General features: G+C 40.4%; 1 pseudogene; it reads left to right on the forward strand.

Moving 5' to 3' along the window:
- The window catches only part of LOC120528946, a 72,207-nt pseudogene extending 58,456 nt beyond the window's left edge, over positions 1–13,751 (forward strand).
- Positions 13,752–20,146: the final 6,395 nt, after the last annotated feature.

Here is a 20,146-nt window from a genome sequence, read left to right on the forward strand (position 1 = left end):
ATATCACTTTCATGGTGAAATGCAATAAAGTATGTATGTTACATTTTACAAATAAATTGTTAATTTCATTTAAATAACAAATACTTTTGAAAATTACAAACATGGGTGTGACACAGTGGCGGAGCGATAGCACTGCTGTCTTGCACGAAGTCACATTGCTGGTGCTCCCTGCTTGAGGTTTACATGTTTTCTTGCTGGGTTTCCACAGTGTGCTCGGGTTTCCTTCCAAAGACATGCAGATTTGGGGATTTGGTGCCGTTAAATGACTCCAGTGTATGTGTGTGCTTGTTTTCATCTTGTGATACACCATCCAGGGATTGTTTCTGCCTCGTGCGCAATGCTTGCTGGAATGGACACATCCCTGGATTGATGGATTTAATCATTAAACATCCTTTTCAGACATATTGATGTAAAGTGTCATCGGAATTTAATGGGTGTTCCAGGCAATTCACAACACAGAGAAGCCAAGCCTGTTCTCACCGTGATGATAACTTGCACTGCCACCTGCTGGATTCCTCCAGTTTTACGTAAAGTAGACGCTCAGTATAAACAGTCAAATACTAGCATAGCAAGAGCGTTTACTGCAGCAAGTGTCACGTGAAGTATAACCACGGCCTTAGTCCTCCTGGCCTTTCACCAGTTTCTTTAATTTACACTCCAGTTTGTTTTTATTATTTTTGGTGTTGTGTGAACTTCACATTTCCCAGTTTGTCGATGTGATGTCTTCTAAACATCAATAACTAACTCACACACTGGTGTGCATTCAAACTGTCTGCTGTATTTGACACACTCTTCAAACCCAAACTCAATCTTACATCAATTGAATTAAACCTTTCTTTTAATCTTTATTGTCATTCCTGTTTGTTAAATCAAATCTAAGTTCTGTCATGAAATGTCAAACAAAAATGTTGTGAAAATATCAGGAGAAAGAAAGAGAAGAAGAAATCACAAAGTGAACGTGAATTCTAATCTGATCACGCGTGTCCTCTTGTGTGTCCAAACAGAAACAGCTGGGGGCGACACTGAGTGACATCAAGAGGAGACTTGAGGAGAGAGAGAAGACATTGAAGGACACGAGGAGGACGATGGAGGAGATGAAGGTGAGTGGAATAGGAAGACAACACTTCATATCAAAGAGAGGAGAAAAAAGATTAGAACTTAAAGAACAGCAGAGCTTCACTGGTGATGATGAGTAGGAACACGAGAAGGTAGAGTTAGAGAAGACGTGTTGTGGTGTCCTTCATTGCCTTTCACTGTTGACAGAATACCAGGTGTTATTCAGTGGAGACTCAGACAGCGTCACCCTAAAGTCCTCTGATATTCCATCAGCTGCTTAAAGGAGACTTAACTCTACTGACAGAAACTTACACTGAAGGTCGACGCTGATGCTCTGAATTAGATCAGCGGGCACAACATCCATTAATGGTCCAAGTTGTTTTTATTTTAAAAATAGCATTGCATACAATCAAGATCAACTTATACAACAAATGACTTTCAAAGTCAAAATAAAAAATAACAAAAAATCAGAAAGTTAAAACAGAAATCTAAACAAACAAAAAAAATCAAAAAATAAAAAACTACCAAACAGGATTCACACCGCAACACAGAAAAAGAGAGAAGAGCCGAGAGTTGGGCCAAAATTCCTGACAATTTAGAAAAATAAATAAATAAATAAATAAATAAATAAATAAATAAAAAGGCAGAATTTCCTTTTCCCCTGCTATGGATGATTATTTTAAAGTTTTATTAATTTGATCTTGCCATATTTTATAAAGGTTTTGAGCAGATCTTCTAAGTGAGAATTTGTTTTTTTAATGTCAAACATCAGTGACCCAGTGACTTATCACAGGTGGGCTGGGGGTCTTCGAGTTCAGCAGGATAAGTCCATGAGCTCACAATGTGGTAAAGGCAGTTACAGTCAATGTGTCCTCCTCCACTTTAGGCCCCTCTGGTAGCCCACCAACCACAGCTGTTAGTGAGTTAGGAGTGATTGTGACCCCACGGCTGTCTGGTAAAAGATTCAAACATTTTGGCCCTAAATGATTTTACTTTGTTGTCCTCCCAAAACATGTGGTACAGACAGACTGGACCTCGATTTCCACAGTCGCAGGTTCGATTCTTCCCAATTTAAAATGAGATAAATGTGATCGATGAAAGAGTTGTAGTCAGATGGTTGAATACTTCGCACATATGGAGGTAGAGTGTATTCTATGCATGACTGACTTCCACTCCTTTTCTGAGATATTCATTAAAAGGTCCTTTTCCTGCCATATCCGAAGACCCTTAAGGGGGAGATTCTTTGAAATGTTTTTATATGTTGCTGAGATGCTGTCTGACTCCTCAAGACTGATTAGGATTTCTTCTGGAAAATAAATGGGTTGGAGGTCTGTAGCTTCTGTAAACTTTCTCAGATCCACTGTCCTCCATTCACTTTCTATGTGGAGTTTACCCCTTCTTCCAGTATTTCAGTGGGTTTCTTCCAGTTATTCCAGATCTTCTACTACATCCTCACATTTCAGTTTGGTTTAATTGGAAAAAAACCCAGATTGGCTTCCATTGTGATCACTAGTGTAGCTCTGACCCTGGAATGAGCTGGCAGACTGTCTATGGTAGCACACTCTCCGATGCCCAGTTCTGTCAGGATTCATTTATGTGAAAGTTTTCATCCAGCTGAGACAGAACTCTTCACACACATTTCTGTGCCCAGACAGACCAAACTTATCCAATCTAATTTATTTAACACAGACTTGCATTAAACAGACAAACAGCAGCGAGTGTAGTAAAGTACTAAACACATAGCCTGTCCAGACCAGTGGGGCGTGTTTTCAGTTCAAAGAAAGTAGGCGGGGCACAATCTGTCACTCAATACTGTGTAATCCAATCCAGATAAATAAGTGACAGCTGAAGATGTGGAAGTGAAGGACAGCCAACCTCACCCACACCGACCTTCACTTTGGTTTATGTTTCTACGCTCATCTACTTTTGTTGTTTCTTCCTAGAATTCCAGCTTATTACTGATGCATGAAATCCCCACTCTACATCCATGATGACTGTGACATTTTCCAGTTAAGATTCCTTCCACTAGATGTTGTTCAAAGTATTGTTTCATGTCTTTTTTGTTATTTATTTATGTTAATGTTGATTTGTTTGTATTTGATTTTGTGTATAAGCTGCCTTTGTTATGTTCCATGTGGTTTTTGTGTGGCTCATCAAGAGGTGGACTATCTGCCAGTCACCACCAGGAGCTTCCCTTCCACCCTATAAAACCCAAGGGTCTCCCACAGTTTCATTGTGAATGTGCTCTGCGAGTTTGTTACGTTCTTGTATTCTTTTATCTGTGCCTTATGCTTTTGTGATTTTCTGGATTTTTTAGCCTATGCTTTGTTTTTCAACAACTGTCTTTGGATTTTGTTTGGAAATTTTGTTTGTTTTGGATTGACTTGTTTGACTCAAAAGAGTGTCTGTGTATTTGGAATACAACTTTATGAAGAATAAATCTTTAATTAATTAAAGATTCTATGAGGGCCATTTTCTATCTATCTATCTATCTATCTATCTATCTATCTATCTATCTATCTATCTATCTATCTATCTATCTATCTATCTATCTATCTATCTATCTATCTATCTATCTATCTATCTATCTATCTATCTCAGTCTTAATAGTAACAACAGCAGAGTGATGATGTTACTCAGCATAAAGGAGGGAACATGTTGTATGGGAGTCAGTCTACAACTGACATTCCTTCTGCAAATATAGTACCACCAGTAACTCCAGCCAATTCAAACTGTCCTTAACAACATTAAAATCACAACAAATATGCCTCATGATTGGTTATTCTTATCAGGTGACTCAATTCTAAATCTTTATCCTGTTTATTCAGATGTCTGTGGTAAGAGAGGTGGAAGAAAATGAGAAGAGCTTCACTGCTCTGATATTGTGCATTGAGGAAGCCCACAGGAAACTGACTGAGAGGATCAAAGAACAAGAAAAGAGAGAAAAGGAGAAGGCTGAAGGAGTCATGGAGCAACTGGAGAAGGAGATTGAGGAGCTTAAGAGGAGAGAAGATGAGCTGAAGGAGCTTTCAGAGACCAAGGACCATCTCCACTTCCTACAGGTGATAGCGACACTTCACAGGGAGTCTGATCAGACTGGGATGTGTGGGACTGGAGAACATTTAGAGAGAAATTTGAAAAGATCTGAGGAGTTTGTACAACATGAGAAGAACAGACCATTCAGCCCAACACAAAACATCTTTTCATATTTCCTTAACATTTCAAATATTCTTTTTTACAAATATCTCAAAGTTGGTAACTTCAACTGCATGACAAATCGATGAATCAACAGCTGTCTGTATGAAAAAGTGAATTTTTTATGAAGTGCAAAAGATGACATCTAATAAAGGATGGTGCCAACTCTTCTGCCAGGCTACCTCCTGATGTCTCCATCCCTTAAATTGATGAGATTCAAATCCTTCAGCATTTCTTCACAGCTCAGACCAAACAGTCCAGTCCCGTCTCTCATCTCTCATCTTTCTCATGTACTTTTAACTCACAATCCACACAACAGTCCTGATGTTGACTGTATTTCACAGACTTTAGGGAGATTCTCTTCTTGATTTACACTCCACACATGGTGGTTGCTAAATAACTCCACTTGCCGTAGCTTTCTCTCATTTGTATGGTTGATGACGATGGTGATGAAGACACAAAAGATCTCAGGATTTCCTCACTTCTGAGCTGCAGACCTTCAATTGTATAATCATATTAAAGAGCTTTCTCCTTACATGTGTTAGTCTTTACATTTAATTTAATTTAATTAGGTTTGACTCAGAACCATAAAAAGCTGAACGCCTTGTTTTGTGTGCTAAGTCAATTCTGGACACACCTGCCCCCTCAGTCCCTTGACTGTGATCCCTTGACTCTCCTCTCATGGAGTCCTGTGTGAAAAGCTCATTGATAGTTAAGGTTGATAATCTCTGATGCTCCACTACACTCCACCAAATATTCTCTCCTAAATAACCAACAAGTCAATGACAGGCGTTCTCACCATCTAAACCCACGCTGACTGCCCACCACACTGATCCTTCATTCAGAAGAGCCCCTCTTATCAGCATTACTTACTTTTTAATGTCTTCTTTCTGAAATCTTGTCCCCTCTTCTCTCCTGATGCAGACTTTCTCCTCTCGCTGTGTCCTTCCTGCTGATGGAGACTGGCTGAGCTTCACTGTCTCCGCTGAGTTCTCATCTGAGGACCTGAGAAAGGAGCTGTCAGGTCTGACAAAGAGTCTGAAGAAGATCAGTCAGTGGGACATCATGGCAAGGACTCCATCAGGTACAGCGTCTGGTGACATTGTGTTTGTTATTGAAGTCCATTAGGGGGACCAGAGTGACAATAAGAGGACACTGAAGAAGATCTGCTCTTTAACATTTATCTGCCATCCTTTGCTGTTTATTATTTTTTACTATATAGCGCCTTTCACTTTGATTAGCTGAGTGATAACAAACTCTCTAAATAATCAGCTGTGTTTAATCAGATGTTTTAGAATTTTAACTTGAAATGTTACACTCCTTATACTTTTCCATATACTCTCCTAAAAGTCCTTTTTTCACTTAACTTTGAGATTCTTTTTATTTCCTTTGCTTTGCTCACCTAAAGATTAATGAACAGAAATGTGTTTTAAATGGCTAAGCCGGCTCAGAGCACAAATGAATTGTTTATCTGAGAACAGAGAAGACGTTAATGGACTCAAATTGAGCTCAGCGTCAGTGCTTTATAACATCAGAACATCTCAATCTGCTCCTGCTGTCTTTGCTGTCCATTACATTCTGCTGGATGGAGTCCACGTTAAAAGTTCACGTTCATCCATTTTCAGCAGTGCTCCCCCTGGGCTCTCGTGTTTTATATGCGTGCTGTTGTTTGCTCAGAAGTCGTGTCTCCCACCGACATTTAAGAGGAGTTTACACACCAAAAGCATTTTATTTGACATATTTCAGTTTTGAAGATAAGCAAATTGTAGGACTGCGTCAGAACTCTGAGTACTTGAGGACCACCTGAACATTTCAGTGAGTGCAGCCTCAGAGTAAAAAACACTTTATAAATTATGAATTACGTACGTTTACACATAAAGACAGCGATTCATTTAAACACAAACTAAGGTCAAGCAGCCAAGGGAACAGGGTCCATCACAGCCGTCCACCACATTAGTCATTTATTGTATGTGTGTATTGTGAAATAAGCAGAGAGAGTGGGCACAAAGAGTTGGGGTACCACCCTGAAATACCCCATTTAATGATGAAGATGAAATAAAAAGCACAAAGACGGAGCACAATGATGACGTCTGCTGCAATCAAAGGCTGTCAAGTTAAAGTCACCTGTGAGTCGGAGCTCCGTCTTCCTCAGTCACAGATCTGTAATGAACACCCACTTCTGGTGACATTTTATAGTGGTGTCACTGAAGAGGCGGAGCTTAATTAGAGGGCTGTGGAAGTGACGTCACTCGTCTTGTGGCCTGTGAACTCACTGAAGTGATGACGTTAGCAGGAGCAGCACCCTAATGACTCAGGGTGGGATTTCTTAACTAGATGGACCTCTGAAGATGTGAAGAACTGTACCTGCTTGTCAATATTTATAAAATACAGAATATTTAAGACATTGTATGTCAGGACAAAAACCCAGCCATGGGGTTCAAAGGACCTTCTGTAGACCTCTGTGATCAAATTGTGGTGAGGAGTAGATCAGCACAAGAGATAAAGCCATTTGTAAAGATTTGAGTGTTCCCAGGAGCACAGCGGTCTCAAGAATTGTGAAATGGAAGACGTTTGAAACCACCAGGACACTTTCAAGAGATGGCCAGTCTGAGTAACTGGGAAGGAAGGGCCTTGGCCAAGGAGGTGACCAAAAACCGAACTTCAGACAACAACAACAACAACATTTATTTATATAACACATTTTCTAACAAAAAAAAAATGTAGCTCAAAGTGCTTTACAAAATAAAGAATAGGAAAACAGAAGACACAGTAAAAAATAAAAATAAGTCAGCACTATTTAACATAGAATAAGTAAGGTCCGAATGCCAGGGTGGACAGAAAAAAAAACTCCAGACGGCTGGAGAAAACAAAAATAAAATCTGCATGGATTCCAGACCACGAGACCGCCCAGTCCCCTCTGGGCAATCTACCTAACATAAATGAAACAGTCCTCTTTGTATTTAGGGCTTTCATAGAAGGACCTGATGATGATGGTCACGTAGACTTTTGACTTTCAGTCCATCAATGTTGGTGCATCCTGATGCTTTGAGTAGGTGGAGGTGGCGCAGGCCGCCACCACAAAGAAACCGGAAAAAGAAACAGAAGGGAGAGTAGGGGTTAGTACAGATTTTAGAGCCACTATGAATAGTTATTGTGGTGAATTGAACATACAGAGTATCAGGATTAAGTTAAAGTGAAGTTATAAAAAGGCCATGTTAAAGTAATGTGTTTTCAGCAGTGTTTTAAAGTGCTCCACCGTATCAGCCTGGCGAATTCCTATTGGCAGGCTATTCCAGATTTTAGGTGCATAACAGCAGAAGGCCGCCTCACCACTTCTTTTAAGTTTAGCTTTTGGAATTCTAAGCAGACACTCATTTAAAGGTTCTGAGGTAACGATTTGGAATATAAGGTGCCAGACATTCCAATATGTAAAATGGGGTGAGATTATTTAAAGCTTTATAAACCATAAGCAGAATTTTAAAGTCAATCCTGAATGACACAGGTAACCAGTGTAGTGACATCAAAACTGGAGAGATGTGCTCGGATTTTCTTTTCCTAGTTAAAAAAAGCATGAATTAATTTCTCAGCATCTTTCAATGATATAAGAGGTCTAACTTTTGCTATGTTTCTTAAGTGAAAAATGCTGTCCTAGTGATCTGATGAATATGCGATTTAAAATTCAGATTACAGTCAACAGTTACCCCTAAGTTTTTTACTTCCGTCTTAACTTTTAATCCTAATGCATCAAGTTTATTTCTGATAACCTCATTGAATCCATTATTGCCAATTACTAAAATTTCAGTTTTCTTTTTATTTAGTTTGAGAAAATTACTATTCATCCATTCAGAAATACCAGTAAGACATTGTGTTAGTGAATCGAGAGAGTCGGAGTCATCAGGTGCTATAGATAAGTACAGCTGTGTGTCATCAGTATAGCTGTGGTAACTGACGTTGTAACCTGAGATAATCTGACCTAACGGAAGCATGTAGATTGAGAAGAGCAGCAGACCCAGGATAGAGCCTTGTGGAACACCATATCGGATATCATGTGTCTTTGAGATTTGATTACCACAACTCACAAAGAATTTTCTCCCTGTTAAGTAGGATTCAAACCAATTTAAGACCCTGCCAGAGAGGCCCACCCATTGACTAAGGTGGTTTCTAAGAATGTTGTGATCAATGGTGTCAAATGCAGCACTCAGATCTAAGAGGATGAGAACAGATAAATGGCCTCTGTCTGCGTTCACTCGCAAGACATTTACTATTTTAATGAGTGCAGTTTCTGTGCTGTGATTTGTTCTGAAGCCTGACTGAAATTTATCAAGAATAGCTGGTTTATTGAGGTGGTCATTTAATTGCATAATGACTGCCTTCCATAGAATTTTACTTAAGAAGGGCAGGTTAGAGATGGGTCTAAAATTTTCAAAGGCAGAGGGGTCAAGATTATTTTTCTTGAGTAGGAGTTTAACTACAGAAGTCTTAAGACAACCTGGGAAGACCCCCGTATCTAATGACGAATTTACTATGTCCAGAATATTGTCAATTAGAACGTCTGATATTTCTTTGAAAAACCTGGTTGGTATTGGATCAAGGACGCAGGTGGAGGGTTTCAGTTGAGCGATTATACTATGTAATTCAGGTAAATCTATCCTGGTGAGAGCATTTAATTTGTTTATAACGGAGTAGTGGGGCTTTGGAGGTTCTGCAGTGTTGGGGAGATATACTATGTTATCTCTAATATCATTAATTTTTTGAGTGGAAAATACAGCAATGTTCTCACAGGTTTCACTGGAAGTATTCTGGGGGCATACCTTTGAGCTACCTGGGTTTAGTAGGCGATCAATTGTAGAAAATAAGACTCTGGGATTACTAGCATTGTTATTTATAATCTTAGAGAAATAGCAGCGTCTCTCAAGACGGACAGTGTTATTGTATTCTGTTATTTTGACTTTTAATATTTCATGGTGGATAGTAAGTTTAGTCTTCCTCCATTGACGCTCAGCTCTACGGCATGTTCTCTTTAAATCAGACACTCTTTGGGTCTTCCAAGGTATAACAATGCTAGAAGATTTTTTCACTGTCTTTTCAGGTGCAACTATGTCAACAGCAGTTCTTACTTTAGAATTAAAGTTTTCCACTTTACTATTTACATTATCCTCACTATTGTAGTTGGCACTATAAACGGACTGATTGCTTAGAATGTTTGTAAGTTTTAAAGCTGCTGATGAGTCAAAGAAGCGTTTTTTAACAATATGCTTCTTATGAATGTTTTCTATCATTATTTCTATATTAAATAGTAGAAGAAAATGGTCTGATAGACCAATATCAATGATCTACAAATGATCAACTTTCAGTCCTTTAGTAATCACTAAGTCTAACGTATGACCTGCTTTATGTGTAGGCTGATTAACTAGCTGTCTCAAATCAAAAGAGTCCAGGAGGTTCATGAATTCCTTTACCTTTTGGTCACACTGATTGTCGATATGAAAGTTAAAGTTGCCGACTATTAAGAGTGCGTCATAGTTTATAACTAAAATTGACATTAAGTCAGAGAATTCCTCAAGGAAAGACGCGTTATATTTAGGATGTCTATACACGGATAATACGAGAACGTGAGAATATCCATGGATAACAACGGCGAGATACTCAAAGGACTTAAATTTACCAAAACTAACATCTTTACATTTTAATCGGCTCGGTAAGTGTTTGCCAAGTCGCCCCCCCTTTTTTCCCTGGTGGTCTGCACGAGTAAAACTGTAATCCGGAGGCGCAGATTCGATTAAAACTGCCTCCCCATTTGAATTAAGCCATGTTTCATTTAGCACAATAAAATCAATCTTTCTATCACTAATAAGATCGTTTATAAAAAATGTCGTTAGTTAAAGCTCTAACATTTAATAGTGCCATATTTAATGATTCAGAGGGGCAGAGCTGATTTCTATGCTCGTTATTGGTATTCAGAACAAAAACTAAGTTATTTTTGTTAACAACAACAACAACAACATTTATTTATATAGCACATTTTCATACAAACAGTACTCAAAGTGCTTTACATAATAAAGAATAGAAAAATAAATGACACAATAAGAAAACAAAATAAATCAACCTTAATTAACATCGAATAAGAGTAAGGTCCAATGGCCAGGGGGGACAGAAAAAACAAAAACTCCAGACGGCTGGGATTCCAGACCATGAGACCACCCAGTCCCCTCTGTGTGTAATTTTTATGTAATCTATAATCTGTTTTTATAGTTTTAATGCATTGTTGATCTGAAGTAGTAATTGCAATTAAATTATTGGTGTTTATGCCGCACTTCCTAGTTTTTTTACGTGCATTAGGATTGGTTATTAAATTATTAATGTTGTGCACTTTTACGGAAGAATGTGTTAAGCCATTATGTCCTAGCAAAGCAGTAGCATTACGGAAGGGGTTTACAGTAGAAATAGACAGTCAAGATAGACGAATTACCTTAGCGATGTTTTCATAGAGGACCCGGGCGCCAAATCTATTCGGATGTAGTCCATTCCGCTTGAAGAAACGCGGCCTTTCCCAAAAAAGGTCCCAGTTGTCCTCTGACGTCCTCTGTTGAGATGAGAGAAACTGTAGGAAGGACGGCCATCTCAGCAGCGCTCCACAAATCAAGTGTTTATGGTGGATTGGCCAGGCAGAAGATACTCTCGAGTAAAAGACAAATGACAGGCTGAGAGCATCAAGGGAAAGATTAAAAGATCTGATGAGGCAAACATTGAGCTCTTTATACAGAAGACCAAGCAGAATGTCTGGAGAGGACCAGGCACTGCTCACCACCTGCCTAATGCCATCTCTACAGTGAAGATGTTGGTGACAGCATCAGGCTATGGGGACAGAGTGACAGGTCAGAACTGAGGGGAGGAGAAGTGCAGTCAAATATAAAGAGGACCTGAATTAAGTGTCTGAATACTTTTAGGAAGGAGACGTTTCAGTTTTGATTTGTAATAAATGTGCAGACCTTTCTGAAGACCTGCGCTCACTTTGTCATTATGGGTTACTGAGTGTAGACTGATGAGCACAAAAGGCACATTAATCCATTTAAAATTAAATCAACAACACAGTAAAGTGTGCAGAAAGTGAGGGGGTCTCAATACTCTCTGACTCCCTGTATATTTATTATTAATATGAATATTCAGATCAATATTTGGCCTAATTTGCCAGCCCTTGTATATTTTATAAATGTTTTATTTTAACTCTTCTGCATTTGTAATTCGTGTTTATGATCTAAACTAAGACCCACAATGCCATCTTCACAGTTTCCATTCTTCTTCTCTTTCTTTTTCTTTTCAGCTCATGAAGCTCCAGTTTTCGCCCTCCAGCCTCCTGAACCTCAGAGCAGAGACGACTTTTTTAAATGTGAGTTTGTGATTTGACTGAATGGATCATCACAATAAAAATCATTGAAGTTTTAATAGAGCAGGACAGGCTTAGGATATGAAAGTCTGAGTGTCGTGTGACTGAGGGGCTGAGAGTGATGGGGGTCCTGTGACTGGTGCATTTTGGGATAGAGAGACTCAGGCAGGGAATCACCAAAGCTGTCTGTTGAACCCGAGTCTTGATGTGTTCAGAAATGTTAAAAGAGGAAATGAAAAAATAAAATCCACATCATGGTGTGCACTTACTTTATCACACGACTGTATTTACAGACACCGTATTAGTTTACTAATGAAGGACAATTGTAGTTGAAATAAGTTAAAGCTGACAAAAGTCCTCGTCATCCTCCATTCTTTACTCCACAGAGCAGACACTTTGCTTTGGGTTCTCAACTTCACAAATTTAAAACATTAAAAGAAATGAAATGGCAGAGAAAATTATTGGGGGTCCTTAGAAGTTCAAAGACCCCACTGGACTGTCGTGACATCTTAAGCTGACTGAGTCCTCTAATGAGTATCACCGGGGTCTTCAGTCACTCAGTCAAGTCCTCACTCTGCTGTGTTGTGTGATTGTGTGCCTCACACTGAATGAGGACAAGAGAAGAGGAGGAGATGAAGAAGGACACAGCCAAGGGTGGTCAACGTGAAGAGTACAAGACCACCTCCACAGAACATCATGGTTAGTGAGCACAGCTGCTAATATTCTCAAGATGTTTGAGGGTCCACAGGACTGTAGCTCACCAATCGATGAGACCACCCAAGTAAAGTTGACCTCAGATAAAAAGAAGTAGAGTTTAAATGAAGGAGAAAATGCAGTCTGGTGTGGTGGTGAAGACTTTGGAGTTCAAACCCTGAGGTTGTGGGTTCAAATCCCACTACTGACACCACTGTGTGACCTCAGCAAGTCACTTCACCTGCCTGCGCCTGATTGGACAAAGAAAAGAAAAGGAAACAATGGAATCTCAGATGATGGGAGTCAATTTGGATAAGAATGACAGTCAAATAATAAAAAGAGATGACAGGAAACACACGAAAGAAAGAAAGAGAGACACAATGACAGATGAGAAAGGCACTATATAATAGATAGATAGATAGATAGATAGATAGATAGATAGATAGATAGATAGATAGATAGATAGATAGATAGATAGATAAAAAAAAGTAAATGCTGATTGCAGCTTTTATGCAAATAATTTATGTGGTTGTGAAGTGTGACAGTTGATTGATTTTAAATTAAAGAGGTGGACTGTGACAATAAAACATGTAATTTAATAAAGCCAGCGGTCAGTGTGGACAGTCCATCAGAACTCTGACCTCAATGGTGACCTTATGTTGTTTATCATATTTTGTGACGACTGAGATGACTTTAACCCCCACAGATTCTGTCCAATCAGATGAGCTCTTTACTATTAGTGTCTCGTCTTCACAGCTCCTGATTGGTTCTTGTTAATTGTCTGTGTTGTGCTCCGCAGTCCCGTTACACACTCCCAGATTTCTTCACTCGTTTCTTTTCTCTCCTTTCAGACTTCTGTACCCTCACACTGGACATCAACACGGCACACAGAGACCTCCATCTGTGTGAAGAGAACAAGAAGGTGACACGTGAGGAGACAGAGACTGATTGTCCTGATCATCCTGACAGATTTGATAGTTATGCCCAAGTTCTCTGCAGAGAGGCTCTATCTGGGACTCGCTGTTACTGGGAGGTGGAGTGCAGTGGAGACCTCATGAGGATTGGAGTCGCATATAAAGGACTGAGCAGGAAAGGATGGAGCTGGGAGTGTGTCCTTGGAAACAACGACAAGTCCTGGTGTTTGCTGTGGTCTCATTCCCAGTACTCTGTGATTCACAATTACCAGCAGACTGTAATCAGCCCCTACAGCCCCACAATAGGTGTGTATCTGGACTGGCCTGGTGGCTCTCTGTCATTTTATAGCGTCTCACACACAATGACCCTCCTGCACAGGTTCAACATCTCCTTCACTGAGCCCCTCTATCCAGCGTTTTGTGTTGGTCTTCACTCCAGTGTAACAATCAGCCCTCTGACACCATGTGACCACTGACCAGTACCCTCCACCGGTCACTCAACAACAACAACAACAACATTTCTTTATATAGCATATTTTCATACAAAAAAAAATGTAGTTCAAAGTGCTTTACAAAATGAAGAATAGAAAAATAGAAGACACAATAAAAAATAAACATAAGTCAACATTAATTAACATAGAATAAGAGTAAGGTCCGATGGCCAGGGTGGACAGAAAAAAAAAAATAAATAAAACTCCAGAGGCTGGAGAAAAAAAAATAAAATCTGTAGGGATTCCAGACCAAGAGACTGCCCAGTCCCCTCTTGGCAATCTACCTAACATAAGTCAAACAGTCCTCTTTGTATTTAGGGTTCTCATGGAAGGACATGATGATGACGGTCACGTAGACTTCAGGCTTTTAATCCATCCATCATTGTTGGAGCATCATGATGCTTTCAGTAGGTGGTGATGGCGCAGGCCGCCACCACAAAGAAACCGGAAAAGAAACAGAAGAGAGTTGGGGTCAGTATGGATTTTAGAGCCACTATGAATAGTTATTATGATGAATTGAACATACAGAGTATCAGTATTAAGTTAAAGTGAAGTTATGAGACGGCCATGTTAAAGTAATGTGTTTTCAGCAGTGTTTTAAAGTGCTCCACCGTATCAGCCTGGCGAATTCCTATTGGCAGGCTATTCCAGATTTTAGGTGCATGACAGCAGAAGGCTGCCTCACCACTTCTTTTAAGTTTAGCTTTTGGAATTATAAGGAGACACTCATTTGAAGATCTAAGGTTACGATTTGGAATATAACGTGTCAGACATTCCGATATATAAGATGGGGCGAGATTATTTAAGGCTTTATAAACCATAAGCAGAATTTTATAGTCAATCCTGAATGACACAGGCAGCCAGTGTAGTGACATCAAAACTGGAGAGATGTGTTCGGATTTTCTTTTCCTAGTTAGGATTCTAGCAGCTGCATTCTGCACTTGTTGCAAATGATTTATGTCTTTTTTGGGTAGTCCTGAGAGGAGTGCGTTACAATAATCTAGTCGACTGAAAACAAAAGCGTGAATTAATTTCTCAGCATCTTTCAATGATATCAGAGGTCTAACTTTACTTATGTTTCTTAAGTGAAAAAATGCTGTCCTAGTGGTCTGACGAATATGTGATTTGATATTCAGATTACAGTCAACAGTTACCCCTAAGTTTTTTACTTCTGTCTTAACTTTTAATCCTAATGCATCAAGTTTATTTCTGATAACCTCATTGAATCCATTATTGCCAATTACTAAAATTTCAGTTTTATTTTTATTTAGTTTGAGAAAATTACTATTCATCCATTCTGAAATACCAGTAAGACATTGTGTTAGTGAATCGAGAGAGTCGTGTCATCAGGTGCTATTGATAAGTACAGCTGTGTGTCATCAGCATAGCTGTGGTAGCTCACGTTGTAACCTGAGATAATCTGACCTAACGGAAGCATGTAGATTGAGAAGAGCAGCTGACCCAGGATAGAGCCTTGTGGAACACCATATCGGATATCATGTGTCTTTGAGTTGTGATTACCACAACTCACTCACTCACTCGATGTACCCACAAACTCAGGTGTCTTTGTGTTTGTAGTTTGGGGTCAAAATTAATTTTCCACTATAGGTGGGGGGGCAGCACCTCTGTGAATAAATTTGTGGATTAGAATGCGGGGCGAGTGCGGCTGTCAGGGTCTTCATTATTGGATCTGAGTAGCAAATCAGGTGTGTGTGTCATAGTGAGGGGTGGTGAAACATCAGACCTACAAATACCAGTCTGACCAGCAGAGGTCACTGTTGAGTCACAGCCACATGTCCATCAGGCTGACACCCCAACTGCTGTGTCCTCTGAGTGTCACTGAATGTCACCTGTCAGTCAGTCTATATAGCCTTTCAGTTGTGCTGCTCCAACAGGACCACATGCCAGTCTCAGTATCAAGAGCCTCATTCCAGTGACTATTAAGGAGCACAGAGTGACAGAAGTGACTGGAGTGCTGGCCTCTGAACAGACATTGTCTGCCCCTCTATTAGTTACTCTGGTGGTCTGTCACCTTTGAATGAATTCACTGTGAATGTCTTAACACGAGGACTCACCGCTCAGTCACATGTCGGCCATTCTGATGGAGTTTGGTGTTTTACTGAGTCACTTGGTGTCACGTTAGACATTAAACTGCACCTCCTCCTTGTTGTTCCCTCTGTCACCCAACCTCAAGCAGACGCAGTCAGCTGACTGATTTCACCATCACTGTCGGTGTTCAAAGTGACAATCAGATGTGACACTTGGGGACACTTTTATCTTTCCACTGACACACACATTCCCAGGATTCATTTACATTTCCCTCAGGACCCCTCAAGGAGTGGAGTGTCACCTGACATCAGTCTCTGTGAAGAAGCCAATGAAGGCCCAGGCTGACAGCCCCCCCACTGTGTATTACAGGCCTCACCAGCAGATGGCGACTGTGACTTCTAAATCTGTCATCTTCATGGAGTCTCAGGGGTTAAAAGGAAGAGGAGAAGGTGAATTAAGAGTGAGGGGTGAAGATGATAGAGAAGAGAGTCAGGTTGATAAAGGGTGAGATGAGTGACCTGAGACAGAGTGAGTCAGACGAGTGTGTCACTTGTGTGTTTGTCATTTTGTTCCTCCCTCCTGATTTTCTCCTCTTTGAATCGTCACACGCTGATGGCCGTCCTGTGATCACAGACTGTATTCCTCGTTGATCAAATCCGTATCTCAATGTGTGACTGACGTCTGATTCTTTAAGCATTCGCTCATCAGACAGGTTGTCACCCGATGAGCTCTTCACTGCTGACCTAAGCCCTGCTGCCCTTCTCTCTCTCCTGTCACCTCGGCCATTGCTTCAGTCCCCGCTGTGTGACCTCATAAAGCCACTGGTCTGTCTGGTCACTCAGGTCCTCGTCACAGCTGCACACTGGCAGTCGTTCAAACTCTACAGGCTGACAGCCATGTTGTCCTGTCGCCTGATGTTTGTGTTGGTTGATGTCGCCTCCTGCTGACCTTGGGGGCTTTTAGAGCTCAGGATTAATGAAATGGAAATGTCAGTCAGCAGGGTGGGCAGGTGGGCACATTCAGGGCAAAATGTCACTTAAAAGTCGATGAGCACACTGAACACATCGCCAGTCACTGATAATCGACTCCACGTCAGCTCCTGTGGCCCTCATCATGTGCTGTCAACTCAGACGCTGGTCATGTGACTTGCACCTTAGTGACATTCCTGTGACTTTCAGGGCTGTGACATCAGCTGATTCTTCTGGAGCCAAACTGCTCCCTCTTGTGGCCTCTCTGCATATTAAACACACGAGAAGTTAGGATGTGAAGTGTTTGGTGAGATCTAAAAAATATTCAGAATATTGACATCACCTTAAAGGACAGTTTGGTTTAATAATAATTAATGTGTAAAAGAATACTTACTTTAGATTAATCTTTAGTTAATTATGATTAGGTGTTACATTCACAGAGATAAATGGCTTGTTAATGCTTCACACTCTGTACAATTTGAATTGCTTATTAAACTAAAAAGATCAAAACACACAAAATAAAATATGAATGACTGTAATTTGTCAAATCTGTTCATTTGGTAACTTTTGATTTGTGAATTCCACTGATCATATCTCATATTTTGAATGTTCTGATGATATTAAGACATTATGATTTAATCCTCATTAATAAAAGGACAAGTGTCTGTGTGTCTGTCTGTGTATCTGTCCAGTCACTTTGTCTCTGTCTTTCCAACAGATGGCGCCTCACAAACATTAGCACAGCTTTTATGACTCCCATGCTAATCAATATCATCGAGTTACAGAGCCACAGCACCAGACGTCACCTCTGATATCGGCCAGCAGTTTAATGACAGAATGTGTGTTAGGGTGAGTGTGATTAGTGGGCACCATACCAGCCTGTAAACCTCCCAGCTGGCACACAACTCCTGGTCCAGACCTACGGCAGTTTGTTGTGCTTCAGCTCTGCCAATAGAATGGCATATAACAGAGACATAAGCATTGCATTTGTCATTCCAACAGATGGCACATCACAAACATTTGTATTAATGCACTGTACTACTACAAACATTAGTGATGCACCATCTGTTGGAATGATAATTGCAATTCATTTTATTACTACATGCATTTCAAAATACATTCCCAGAGATGGTGCACTGCAGACATTAACACTGAGATCTACGTTGATTACTTAGAATTCAACCCATCTTAGACATGCAGCACAGCTAGTTTTGTAATAAAGAGCAAAAGAATATAAAATATAAATATATATCATTTTAATGAAAATTGAGAACGCAGCAAAAAATATGGTGATGTCTTTTAATGTTTTATTCTCCGTTCTCAGAAATTAAACTAATTATTGAGGCTGGATGAGCGTTGCTCCCCAGTCTGATTGTTTGTGTCCTGCTGTGTGTGTTTGTCCCCGTGTGTGTCCATGTGACACATGACAGTCTGTTGTGACGAGGTGAGTGGTCCCTGTGACTCCAGTCTGACTCCACACTTTCAATATCAGCTGCTAATAAATCCTGACATTAAACTTATTAGGTTACGCTTGTTAAACACTTTTAGTTTTATCTCCTGTGACGATGTGGGTTCTGGCTCCACACTCCCATTGCTGTTGGAAGCACTTGAACCCAACACCGTCGGTAATGTCACCGATGAGCTAGTCAATGGAGGCAAATTACTGAGCAAGGGGAAGGTATACAAAAGGTGCAACAGTGCTTTTATTAAAAGAAACAATCAAAACAAAACAGTGTTCCATGTAAAGTGCAGTGCTCCAAATTCTTCATTAAATAATCCATAAAAGGTAAAACGTGGAGGTTAAAACAACAGTAAGAAAAAACAATCCTTTAAAACGAGAGGTTAAAAATCTTCTCATGGAAGCAATCTTTAAAACAACAAATCCGGTGTAACGTTTCTGTTAGCGTCTCACCTGCTTCTCCCATTTGGGCTTAGCAGCAGGCAAGACGCTCTCTGCAGCTGCCCTCCTCTTACACTTTCGCGAGACTGGAGACCTCCCGATCCCTGGCTCCGGTATGGCACTCATCCCAGTCCCGAGACTTGATGTCCACCAATGACCAGGACGCACACATTGGGGACTCCACCACCAAGCCTCCCGACTTCCGCTGCCTTTCCGCGGCCTCTCTTGCCAGTCGCCTTCCCTTGGTCACCCGCCACATAATAAGGTACTGAAGCATGATCACGTGAAAACCGTGGTGTGTGTAGTGAGCATGTGCGTTTGTTAGATGTACCTCGTGAAAGCTGGAACTACTGGAGCCACTAGAGAAAGTTTAAGTTTGTGCGTTGTTGACCAAATGTAAGTGCTTATGTACATATTTAGAAGTTAAGTTTTAAAAGTTAGAGAGAAAACTGTTCTGAATTAGTAGTTAGGTTAATATCTTACGTTACCACATTGAAATTGTAATTGCAAACACCTTAAGTTGAAAGTGTGAAGCTATAGTGCCACCTATTGGACATTTGTGTATAGCATAGTGAGATAACATGTATATACTGTTTGTACTAAATGTCTTATTTTGTTGTTTGCCTGTTAGAACCACACATACACCTACTCACCTACCTGTACAGTTGTTCTACTTCATGTGAAATTTTGGCATCTCAACATTAATGCGATGTTCCTGAAATGGTTGGATTAGTTCCTGTGTTCTAACCGACACACCACAGCGACTACAGCGTATTGCAAGTCTGCCTTCTGCCTTTCTCCACAACAATTTTGGTCCTTCGAGCCGGAATTTTGCAGTGGTTACTGTGGAACACGTATCCTTACTCCAACCAGCAAGCCGGAGCGAACTATCCAAGAAGACAGTTGCGTCCTCCGCGTTACTTAGAGGATTATGATTTAAGCTATGCAGGCTACAGGGTTCTAGAAGCATCATCTTCACTGCGGCCAGGAGTACTGCACACAATTTACCAAGAAGAGGATTATGATGCCAGCAGAATGTTTTTACCTCAAACTCTGCAAGCTTAAGCAACACCAAATCGTAGAGAACTAGCGATAACCTCAACAGGAGCACAGAATAATTCTCATAAAAAGCTACAGCTTGAGAGAGACTATGAACACTCACAATCAAAGACAGCTAGCCTTTCTAATATTAGTCCTGACTCATTAAGAAGGGCTGGACCAGTTCCCTGCACAATCATGGCCAAACAAAATATTAGGTTCCAGTTCAATCCACCAGGTGCACCACATTTTGGTGGTGCTTGGGAGCGGGAGATTCGTTCGATAAAGGCTGCATTTAACATAACCTTGGGGTCCCAAACAGTTACTGAAAAGGGGCTGAGGACATTTCTAGTGGAAGTAGAAGGGATCTTAAACGCAAAACCTTTGGGGTACGTTTCTTCCAATTTAGCTGATCTTGACCCAGTGACCACCAACTATCTGTTAATGAGGGCCGATGC

Source organism: Polypterus senegalus, chromosome 4 (genome assembly GCF_016835505.1).
Source record: "Polypterus senegalus isolate Bchr_013 chromosome 4, ASM1683550v1, whole genome shotgun sequence".
Classification (NCBI taxonomy): Eukaryota; Metazoa; Chordata; class Cladistia; order Polypteriformes; family Polypteridae; genus Polypterus; species Polypterus senegalus.